At 38.3% G+C, this 12758-nt stretch overlaps 1 protein-coding gene across 1 annotated transcript in view; it reads right to left on the bottom strand.

Annotated features, from left to right (window-relative positions):
• Window positions 1-3993, bottom strand: part of acvrl1.S (activin A receptor type 1 S homeolog) — a 41884-nt gene extending 37891 nt beyond the window's left edge. Inside the window, exon 1 of the mRNA XM_041584361.1 lies at window positions 3775-3993. The gene's annotated coding sequence lies outside the window, so the exon portion shown is untranslated. The remainder of the gene's footprint in view (window positions 1-3774) is intronic.
• Window positions 3994-12758: the final 8765 nt, after the last annotated feature.

Genomic DNA, 12758 nt, shown 5'->3' with positions numbered 1-12758 from the left:
CATGACATAAATTGGGTTGCCAATTGCCATTGCTTTTCCCTTTTTTTCATATGATCTAAGCTGATAAGTGGTCACCATCTAGCACCCTTCATATAATGACTCTCTCCTTGGCCAAGACTATGGTCAATGTAATGTAATAGCAGAGGTTAATTTTGTAGAAGCCAATGTCCAATGTAATTCTTTCATGAAAGCACACATTCTCTGCACAGCAGGAACATAAATCAGGAAACTGTAGCTTGCAGCTGAACTCTCAGCAACATATTTAGGATGGCAGAAAATGGCAGAAGAACTGCACAGAAGAGTTTAAGTGGTCCAAAACCTGGGAAGCAAGTTGCCCTCATTCTGGAAATTATAGTAGAAAACCGTTCCTACTCAGTAGCAGAATGTCCCTGGAAATTTTTGAATGATGATCGGACAGAGCCAAACAGGAGTTTGATCAGGGATAAGGTAAAGAAAAACATTTGAGAGGGATGAGATCTTAATTTCCATCTATAGGTTTGGGGCTGTGGCCCTAAATTAAGGTAAAGAGTATTTAATTCAGGGATGTCCAACCTGTAACCTTCCATTGTAACTATCAAGAAACCCATGGGTCAGATCTACTAAAGGGCGAAGTGGCTAACGCTAGCGTTAATTCGCTCGGGTTAACGCCAGCAGGGATATCGCCAATTTGCTAACGGGCGCAGGTGCCAATTCGCTAGTGAAAGAGACAGGTGCTAGCAGTCATTCACAGTCTATCGCCAGGCAACAATTCGCTCTGGCGAATGCACATTACTCTGCAAATTCACTAAAATACGGATTTTACTGAACGTTACCTCTTTTGCCAGACTTGCCTTCACCATCTTAGGCCAGGGATGTGCAATGCAGTACATAGATCTTCCTCAATCTTCTGTCACTTACATCATATTCCGTGAGTGGAAAATGCATCAAAGTTCAAAAAACGCTGGCGACTTTTCCTTTTTTCAGAGTGATAGGCTGCAAAAGTCCTTAAATTTTTTTTTAAGGTTTTCTTCATACATTTTCTAACATACAGTATAAAACATTAACTTTACAGTGGGCTCATGTGTAGGGCATTATAACAACTCTATTTTTTTATTAAGGTTCCCTGGACATGTGTAATTAACAGTGTAAATGTAACGTATTTGCTACAACATATAACATAAAGAAGTCCATAGAACTTTAGATTTCCCGACATATGCAAATTAACCTGAGCGCAAGATCTCTAGCAAATTTTCTGTAGGCAGAAATGAACGCTAGCGTATCTTCGCTTTGAAATGCTCTCATTACCGAAGTACCAATATCGAAAAGTCCCCAGCGTTCAGCACCCAGTACGAAACTCTGCTTGTTAGTGAATTGGGTTGTCTGAGCGAATTTTCGCCTGCTGAAGTGTTGCACTGGATGCGAAGGGGACGTTGGTGAATTTTCGCTGGTTAGTAAATTTGCCCACTAGAGTTTCACTGATCTGATATATATATCAGTATATATATATATGTACTAAAAAAAGATTAGCTATGCAGTATGTACTTTGAACTAGCAGCCCATCAGTAATGGTCTTTGTGCCCAGCACTGAATACTAAAACCATGGTATCAAAAGAGTATGCTTTATTTTTCTTATTTTAACCAAGAGCTACTACATAACATTATGTATATGCACATTTCTGTAATTACGAGGTGCAAAAATAGTAGTAGTAGTAGCTATAGTGGGGATGGCCTTAGCTGATTACAAAGTCACACATATACAGCCATGAAAATTTTCTCCTAAAATTAATTTTCCTATAACTAAAAATATCCATGGCAGTAAAACCATTCACCTTCAAATTTGGCCTAACTGGCCTTCAGCCTAATATGTTTGGGTCTGCATTAGAGGACTTGGACCAGGTCCACCACAATGACTAGTTGGTTCTTCAGCCATTACTTTTGTGGGTGGAACAGTAATTGAATCCTGGACTAAGGCAACAGAACATCTAGTTCTCTCGGCTTACAGTGCAATGTATCTTAGTACAGCTTTCCACATCTTCAGCAACATATTTGGTATTTTTAGTTTGCGGCAGCTATGAAGCATTATAGGTGTGAAAGTAATCTACTTTGGCTGAACTGAATCCAGTAGAGCTTACTATTTGGATAACTAATGGCATCATAATTTCGCGCGTCAGTCAGATGAATTAGTGCACACCACATGCCTGCCCAAATTATTGAATCCAAAAGCTGCGAGTGTCATCTGGATACAGTCCGATCAAGTGATCTGAATAAGTGACAGTTTGACTTATATCAGTGCCCTGCTGTGTAGGTATGTAGGTCACTGCAGGGGTCAGTTTCAACAGATTAATTATAGATGATCTGTGCAAACGGCAAATGTAGTCTTCTGATGGAACTTGTTGGTGAAGGCATGGTGCATTAACAGATGAGGACCTACAACTCCTCTTCACTGTCAAATCTGATTTGGCCATCAGGTCAAATGAATGTATCAAAAGCTTTTGGCCCATAAGCCAATTAGTCAGATACCTGGACGTTTCAATTCATGTATCGCCTTAAAGTAATCCAGTCCCTTTATTCCAATAACAGGTTGAATGGCATAAAAAACAAAATTACACCAAGAAGACATACAACTTGGATAAAATTAAAATGTGTGGCATATAAGGAGTAATGTACCCCCTATTGCAATAAATAAGGATATTTCAATTAAATGATACCCTAGCACTGTAAATGCTTTTGATATATTATGACACTAATATTAAACAAATAATTTCACAGGAATGGCTCTTTGAATAATACTGCATATATTCCATAAACATATAGCTATAAATACAAAGTATGTATAATATACAAGCAAAAATCTTGTATCCTGCATAAGTTACTATTCATGGTTCTAGCAGAGACATCTATCCTGTACACCTCCAGTTGTTTCTAAATCATGGCATCAAATGTATTTAAATACCTTAAATACCCAAAGGACATTATGTATTACAATGTAGTTCCATAATAAGAGAAAATCGAGATGCTACTGACTGAGAACCACACTACAGGTCACAAACTTCAAGGTTATCCCTAACATTCTTTGCTCATTTTATTAAGCATTATGTCATAATAAAGGTAGATTGAACAAAACAAATACAACATTAATAATGGGTGTTTGAAGGTAGTTAGCCTGCTGGCTTGAACCCAATCACACAGCTTGATAAAACGCCAAAGGTGGCCTGAAAAGTTGCTGATTTCAACAAGCTATGAGCTATAAATGTTTTTTTAATGTGAAACAGTTCTGCACACTTTTTCTACATACTGACTGACAACTATAATAGTGTCCAACTTATTGGTACTCAACCTTTGGCTCACCAACTTAATGTAAATAAAGCAGTAGCCTGTGGTATCCTGCTGGCAGAGAATGCTAAGTGCTTTAGTCTAACTCTAATTCTGTGTAAAAATGATATTATACCGTAGTATCAACATAGCTCAACATAATACATGAAATACATTTTCTACAAATTTGTTTAGAAAATGCTGTGTAACATTTCAGATTTTGCTTTACTGCTTTAATCAGCCTTCAACTGCCTCTCTTTTCCCACTTTGGCTTACAGTGTGACATTTGATCCCCATTCCCAGAATAAAACGGACACGGCACTGGCAGTATATTATCTCTCTTATTACCACTTAACACAGGAAAACAAAGGACAGATGCAGCGCAGTCAGATAGTTGCCGTTATCAAGACGTGTTCTAAGCTCAGATCTAAGAAATGTAGTTCTTGGATAAGAGAGGAGGAAAGTCTCCATCTTGCACATTACCTGAATGGGTTTTCAGGTGACACAGAAGCAGCTGGCACTGAGATGCAGTTCATGAAATAAACCTTCCAGGTTTCCTTGCTCAAGTCCAGTCTGTGTTCCCTGCACATCAGCCCCTTCTCTCAGCTGGCTGGAACTTTCACTAACTGTCTGCTCATGGTTTTGATTATAAGAAAACTATGCACTCTCGCGTCATGGCTCTTTTAATGTCTTTAGTTTCCTCTCTAAAAACAGCCTTTTTTTCTGGCTGAAAATCCCAGAACTTCCTGTTGTTTTTTTTTGTTAAATACAGGATGCAACACATGACACAGTTCCCTTTTCAGGACCCAGCCACCGATGTGAAAGCTCCAACTAAATGGATTAATGAATAGTGACAAAGAGGTCCCATAACTTTCATGTGAACGATTAGTTACAGCAACCATCTTGCATGTATGAGGCTCTGGTTATTTTCACAGTACATAAAATATATTGTCAACCTCCCAGGATGAAAATTAACAGATATGATCTGATCTTGTGGAAAAGACACCATTTCAACCAGCTATTACTCTCTCACCCAAAAAAAATTAAATTTTTCTTAAAAAGGTTAAAATAGTGGGAAACAATGTCACTCACTCAGAAGCAACATGATACTTTACTTTGTAAAGTTAGAAATCTTTCGGAAAATATGGAACTTGATTACAAACTATACTTTGCAAGAGGTTGAACAAAGAAAAATAGGGTTGTGAACCCTACATACAGGGAAAAAATTGGTAGGGGAGGGCCTCTCTTTATCCTTTAAGAGATCCAGAATTTTTACAGGAAAAACAAAATAAACCAATGCACCACAGTTGTTGAATTGTTATGTTTATTGGTATACAGTTCAGCACTTTTGTCTTACAAAAATGATTGACAAGTCAAGCAGCAGTCTCTGATCAAAACATTGTATCTTCTCTGTGTAACCAGCTGTTCCATAAACGTCAATAATGTAAATATTTGAACAAACCTTAGTAATGTAAAAATAATGTTAAAAAATAATAAAATGCTACAAAAATATTTCCAGACGGCAAACAAGGCAGATACCGCTTGTTAAATAAATATCAACAGTCTCCTTTTACCAATATTAGAAAACAAAAAAGCCTTCTTACAGCAAGCCCAGCCAAAATAGTTCCGGAATTTGCTAACTATTATCAATCTTTATACCATAAAACACGCAGGATCAAAAAGAGAGACTATCTGCCCCAATCAACCCACAGGAAATACGACAAGCAATAAAGATACTGAAAGCTAAGAAATCCCCAGGGCCGGATGGCCTGTCTGGGAAATATTATAAAACATTCACAACAATCTTAACACCAGGGCTCCACAAATTATTTAATGATATCCAGGGCCGGATTTAAAATGAGGGCTCCCCGAGGCCGGCGTCCTCCATCGCCCCTACCTCCCAAAGGAGGGCCTGATGATATCCTACAGGATAAATATAAATTTGATTCAGTGACCCTTGAACAATATTCCTTCAATGTTACTATCATTAGATCTGGAAAAGGCGTTTGATACAGTGTCGTGGACATATCTACAAAAAACCCTTTTAAATAACAGTTTCTCAACTCACTTGCTCAGGTGATCATGTTATCACAGCCTTACATGATCACCCCATAGTGACAGTACATCATATGGGATTCAGTTCCCCCAAATTCTCAACTGGGTGGGGCACGCGACAGAGGTGCCCTTTGTCCCCCCTGTTGTTTGCCCTGGCCATCAAAACTTTCACAGCTGCAATTCGAGCACAAACCAAAATAACTATAAATGTGTGTTATACACAGATGACTTTATGCTTTCAATCACAAAACGAATGAACGAATGTGCCTACAAGATTTTCCTCAACAGCGTTTAATCTCAATAATATATGACCAGTTAACCCATTGGACTCCTCTGAAGGAGCTTAGATTTGTTTCACTATGGGAGAAAGATCTACATATTTGTATGGAGGAAGACCAAAGGTTTGACATCATCAAAGATACAGTACATTGCTCCATACACATAGCTATACAAGAAACATCCCAAAAAAATCCTACGCCAGGGGTATTTAGTCCCTACCTGACTTTATGTTTTACAAATTGTGGTCAACAAGGCAACTTCATGCACATCTGGTGGGAAAGCCCTAAAGTTATCCGATTTTGGATTTGCATCTACACACTAAGGGGCCGATTCATCAAGAGTCGAATATCGAGGGTTAATTAACCCTCGATATTCGACTAGGAACTAAAATCCTTTGACTTCGAATATCGAAGTCGAAGGATTTAGCGCAAATGCTGCGATCGAACGATCGAAGGATTATTCCTTCGATCGAACGATTAAATCCTTCGAATCGAACGATTCGAAGGATTTTAATCCAACGATCGAAGGAATATCCTTCGATCAAAAAAACGTAGGCAAGCCTATGGGGACCTTCCCCATAGGCTAACATTGACTTCGGTAGCTTTTAGCTGCCGAAGTAGGGGGTCGAAGTTTTTTTTAAAGAGGCAGTACTTCGACTATCGAATGGTCGAATAGTCGAACGATTTTTAGTTCGAATCGTTCGATTAGTAGTCGTAGTCGAAGGTCGAAGTAGCCCATTCGATGGTCGAAGTAGCCCAAAAAACACTTCGAAATTCGAAGTTTTTTTAATTCGAATCCTTCACTCGAGCTTCATGAATCGGCCCCTAAATGTTACTGGTTTAACGCTGAGGAAGCACTAATACATAAATTAATCTCAGGAGGCAACAAACACCTCTGGAAACTGATAACATTTTTTTCAGCCTCTAAACGGGTTATAGCAACTGCCTGGAAGTCACCGTTCCTAGATTTTCATCTAGTAAAAGCTAAAATAGTTAATATCCTAGTATTGGAAAAACTGACAGTTTGAAAACTGACTCCCAGAAATCCTTTTATAAAGTCTGGACCCCATGGATGATCTACAGAAATGTGTCACCTAGGTGATCAACTATCATCAATACTACCTGATATAGAGGGAATAACATAGGCAGGGAGAGATCTATTTACATAAATCTTAAATATCCACCTCTTACTCACTATAATACAAAACCCAACCCGGATAAAGGTAAGAATAAGAAAATGACAGTACTCATTTCTGCAAACTGGGAATTGTCCAGCTATTGCAGTCCCTGGACTATGAATGTTTATACAAATAAAAAAAAAATATGAAAAGCAAAATAATAAAATGCTTAAATGAAAAGTCTTTGGTTACAGATGGCAGATAATGAGTGGCAAATGTATAGTTTTTTGTTATCAGCAATGTGTGGGCCCTTGAGTTGTAGTACAGGTATGGGACCTGTTATCCAGAATGCTCAGGACCTGGTATCCAGAATGCTCGGGACCTGGGGTTTTCCAGATACAGATCTTTCGGTAATTTGTATAGTCTTCTTACCTTAAGTCTACTAGAAAATCATATAAACATTAAATAAACCCAATAGGCTGGTTTTGCCTCCAATAAGGATTAATTATATCAATCAAGTACAAGGTACGTCTTCATTAATTATTAGACACAAGCCAGACTTATGACTATACAAGAACAATTCTATAGTCAAGCATTAATACATATCTTCCAACTAAGAAAGTGGAAACTTTTTATGGTTGGATAGAATGACTGTTTTTGAAAAAAATCTTTTATATTTAGGTTCACGTATGCCAAATCCACCCAGAACTGTAACTTGTATGTGGATGGAACTTCATTTATGAGACATAGACAAACTAGTGGCTCACACTGTGATCAAATGGAAGTAGAAACAGTTGATAATATTCAGGGATTTTGATAATGTACCATAAAAGAAATATGTTATCTTTTATAAATCTAGACCTGAATGACCATGTCTTTACCCTGGCCTCTAAAACAGCCCTGTAACATAAACACAACAATGAAATATAATTCAATTGAAGACAAGGAAAGGCTTTCACTCAATCTCACAGTATCTTGCATAGATCTGATCGCTGACTTCTTTTTTTTTAAATACTGCTCCTTTCTCCCATAGCACCCTCTCCAAGTTAGTGCTCTCACCCCTTAGTTGTGGCTGCCATTTTCTTTTTAATTACATAATGATGGCACCTATGAACTAAATGTGCATGGGTAAACACAGGGGTAAGTGCTCATTCTCAAGAAGTAGAAGACTGCTACCAAAAATTCGAAACACGCATGCACCGCCCATTCCTTTACCGTTCTGCACATGACAAGCAATCCTCAACTTGCTGAAATCAAGAAGCATCATGGGACATTTTGTTAAAGAAAATAGGGGTTTTGCGTACATTGCAGGGATTGGACTGAAAAGGAGCTTATTACTTGAAGGGTTTGGATTAAATTTTATGTAGTGTCCGCCATCTTGCCTTCACCTGGGGTGTTGCAGTCCTTTCGTCTTTTGACAAGGAACTTTGGTTACCGTGTGAAGTGTTTCTGCTATGGTCTTTTTTCTTGGTTGTTTTCCCCATGGTAAGGCAGCTTTATCTGCTGTAGACAGGCGCTTGGTTTTGAGACTTGCGTTGATGCATTCAGAGTTTTCAGAGAAGCAAATAAAATTGCTACCACTACCATTACTGATTAGAAATCAGTAGCAGGAGACACACCACATAATGCCATAGCTGGCATTAAAAAGGGAACAATATGCTGGCTTCCATCCAGGCACCAGCAATGAAGGAAGTAACATTACATATATGTTTGCGAGGACTGATTCTCCGGCGCCAAAGAAGGGTCACAGCAGTGATTGGTTCACCTCTCTGATGGCTTCTTAACTTACTCCTCATAATCAAATCAAAACATAATCAAATACCTGTTTTCTAAACATATCATCATGCATTATACATTACATCAGTGATCCCCAACCAGTAGCTCGTGAGCAACATGTTGCTCTCCAACCCCTTGGATGTTGCTCCCAGTGGCCTCAAAGTAGGTGCTTATTTTTGAATTCTTGGCTTGGAGGCAAGTTTTGGCTGCATAAAAACCTCAATGTAGGTTGACAATCCACACAGGGGCTACCAAATGGCCAATCACAATACTTATTTGGCATCCCAAGAACATTTTTCATGCTTGTGTTGCTCCCCAACTCCTTTTTCTTCTGAATGTTGCTCATGGGTTCAAAAGGTTGGGGACCCCTGCATTACATGGATGGAAGCTAGATGTTACGGACTATTCATAATACAACCTACACTTACCTACTACCTACTTACTGCAGGGCTCTGTACTGAAGTATTTATCTTTGTATAAATGTATTTGGAAATCAACAAGTTGCTCTCAGGCTTGCTAAGGTTTTTTTGTGGTGCTTCTGCTGAACATAAGGATAAGAGTGATATACTGTAACTAACAGTGTGAAAGTGAGGTTTAGACAGCTCTCTATACAGTGGAAGAATGACCCCCTCCTCCCGTGAATTTATTCCCCTTTTAATACAGCTCAAGACCTTATTTGCCCTTGATGCTGCTGACTGGCATTGCTTGCTACAGCCAATGTCATTAACTACAAAACTCCACGGTCCTTTGACATTATGGATTTGCCTAGTGCAGTCCCATTAAGGGTATTGCCTACAAATAGTGATTTATTAAGAGACAGTGTCACCTAGAGGAGTAATGTAGTAACTGCCATCATCGAAGCATTATTAAACTTTGGTTATAATATCTATTATATACAGCGTACCAGCATATTAAGAATCCTGAAGCCACTCTACATCTAAATTGGTTCTTTATTGTTCCATGTAAGTGTGGCAATAACATATCCGTAGTCTAAATGTCTGCAGCGCATAAAAATGTACAGTATTGTGTTTGTATATACATAACAACTACAAATTGCTTTCATACATTTTTGGGGCAATACATTGCGTTAGTTAGATGGCAGGTAGACAGACAGACAGATAAATATTAAGATGTGCAATAATGGCACAAAATTGATGAAACACATAAATTAGCTCATTTACTAACAGAATATACAAAATGGATAGGTTAAAAAAATTAGCACTATTTTCTATTTTCTTTTTTTAGATGAAATGCGAAATCCATTCTCAGAATTCAATTTTGATTGTGCCCATATATTTAGGTGTAACATGTTATGCGAGATTCTGAAAGAGCAAAAACTGGTTAGTAAAGTCCACACAACTGGTGCAACATCATCTGTATGAGAATGGCTGGCGCACACTGAAGGCACCGGCTTGCTTTTATCTTTGCATAGTCTGAGCCTGCCTCTTCTCTGCGCAAACAATTTTTTTAAACTGTGCACAAAAGACTATTTTTTTTGCATGTGCAAGCAAGCAAACGAGACCAATACTGCTGCAAAACCTGGTGAAGGCAGGTGTTCTATATAATTGGCACCCTTGCACTGTTGGTTTTGCCTGGCAGTCAAAAACGGAACACAGAATAGGGATAAGTCCATGGCAACACTTTCCCAAGGTCTTTAAGGGACAGGAAGTGGTTGAAGAAGTCTCAAAAGCCTCACATTCCTTAAACATAACACGCCAAACAACTATTTCACTAGATCTTATGTCTACTGAACTCCAGGATGACAGGCAAGAGGATGATCATGCAGGAACTTGAGAATTTTCAAATGTACTCTTGAGTTACAGCTCATTTCAGACACAGGAGCTTGAAAATCCTTTTATGTTAGAAAAATATTTCATAAATCCACAAGAGGGAACAGCTTTACAATTTTTGAACCTAGTTTGTAGGTTCAATGAAACCTTAAAAATATACCACCCACCTTGTCTGTTGAGGTCTCAGCCTCTTAGCTGGCTGTTCTGAGGTATTTCAGATTCACATGATCAAAGAAAACTAAGACAGTACCTTCAAGTACAAGTCCCCATTCCTCAATTTAATAGCCAGTAATTATCTGTCACCAACATCATTACATTGTTGATTTTTGGAAAAATTGCAACAGGATAAATCCAATATTTGACACCAGGTCCTTCTGAAAAAATAGCCCCAAATGCTAACTGACTTCTAAGATGATCAGAAGAACAGGATTAAGATGAACAAGAACTGGGGCAAAATGTATTTTAAGGATTTCAAATGCAGCAAGCTTCAGGAATCCACATGCGTCTCTAATTGCTAAAAGTAAGATTGGAGAACAATTATCTGAGAAAATTCTTTAAAGGAAACGTAACTCCAAAAATGAAAAGCATTTTAAAGTAATGAAAAAATAATGTACTGTTGTGCTGCACTGGTAAAAATTGTGTATTTGCTTCAGAAACTACAATAGTTTATATAAACAAAAAGGAGAAAAGGCACAGGTTAAACAGCAGATCACAGATAAGATCTGTAGTATACAATGGGGTTCTTTACAACTTATCTGTTATCTACTGTGTGTCCTGTGCTTGAATGGCTGTCCCCATAGCTACACAGCAGCTTGTTTATATAAACTATAGTAGTCTTTCTGAAGCAAACACACCCATTACAATACTGTCATTCCATTAAAACACTGTTCCTTTAATAAATGTGTGGTTCACATGCCCAACAGACCCTGGGACAGCAATGCAATTGGAAGAGAATGGCCAATCCAGCATAGCCAAAATCTAATATTGATCCATGTAGATGCCATTAGGGGAGATTAAAGATCCCAAGAATTCACCTTAGCCTGATATTTTTCAATGTTTACAAATTGGCTGTAAGTACAAAGATGAGTGAAAATCTTACTCATGTGCTTATGATGCTTCACCAGCAACAAAGTTAACACTTACATTTTGTCCAAGTAAATAATCGCAAAGCGGTCAAGAAAGTTTCAAAAATGTTGTTGAGGAAATATTGGAATTTAACAGGTGAATTACAAAGGCCAAAGGGCATTACAAGATATTCCAAGTGTTCGTATCTGGTTCTGAAGTTGGTTTTCCACTTCACCTTCCCTGATACAAATTATAAGTACCTCGTAGATCCAATTTAGTGAAAATTTTAACTGAACAACTCAGGGATCAGCAGTTAAACATAGAGATTCAGGGTCTTTTCTCAACGAAAAAGATAACAGTCTCAGCTGGAGAAGTTTAGGACCAAATTATCTTTGAGTTATCTTTGAATCTTCAATTTCATTAAAGACTAGTCAAGATAGCAAATGCAGGCCCTGAAGTCAATTAGTGCTCTTTATATAATAGGAGAGCTGGCCCCACCACTAAACATACTTGAAGTGCAGGGCTCAAGTAAACAGTGTAGAGTGAAACAGGACACGTTAATGTTTATACTCAGGAAAATAAGATGAATATTGGGCATCCCCTAATGAGCCAACACAAAGCAGTATCCAAATGTATGGCAACAATGGGGATAGACATTGCAAATGCACCACACCAGGATTGCATTATCAAGGTGTCAATGTAATGCAGTGTTTAAAAATGTAAGCAAATTAGTCAGTCAGTCCACATTCCTTTAAGATTGGTGCAGCTACATTGGCAGCAGTTAAGACCATGAGTGGGCTACAAATAAAACACCTGGGATGATGTTTTAAGAGATGCATCAGGCCATGCTACAGGGTAACTTTGCAGAATGTATAATGAAGATATTCTGCAATCATTTTAACATTCTCGCCAGTAGAAGTCACAGCCAGCAACAGTCTTCACCAATGCCCCTTTTGGGGCCATGTTATTTAGGACCAGATTAAAAGAGTAAAAGTTTTCTTTTTGTCAGTGTCTTCTCCTAAATGATCTGTCCCTTGTTTTCACAAAAAAAGGGAGCCTCTGATGCCATTGTAGAAAAAAAAACAAAAAAACAAGATTACTGATGGTATTTTTCACCGATTATATTCTCCTAAATAAGCCCCAATGTGAAAACATGGTCCTAATTTTCACATAAAACACTTGAACCCTCTGATACCACTGTGGAGAAACAATGAGCCTAAAAACTTGTTTACTTTAGTTATTTTCACCCAGTGTTTTATCCTTGTGGTCAGGGCTGGAACTAGGGGTGGGCAGAAAAGGCAATAATGTCGGCCCGTTCTTGCCTCCCCCCTCTGTCACACTCCCCTTCCTTCCTAGGGTAGAGTCCTGCATGGAACTATTTTCTA

This window comes from Xenopus laevis, chromosome 2S, assembly GCF_017654675.1.
Source record: "Xenopus laevis strain J_2021 chromosome 2S, Xenopus_laevis_v10.1, whole genome shotgun sequence".
In the NCBI taxonomy this organism is placed as follows: Eukaryota; Metazoa; Chordata; class Amphibia; order Anura; family Pipidae; genus Xenopus; species Xenopus laevis.
This window is presented reverse-complemented; position numbering and strand designations above follow the sequence as displayed.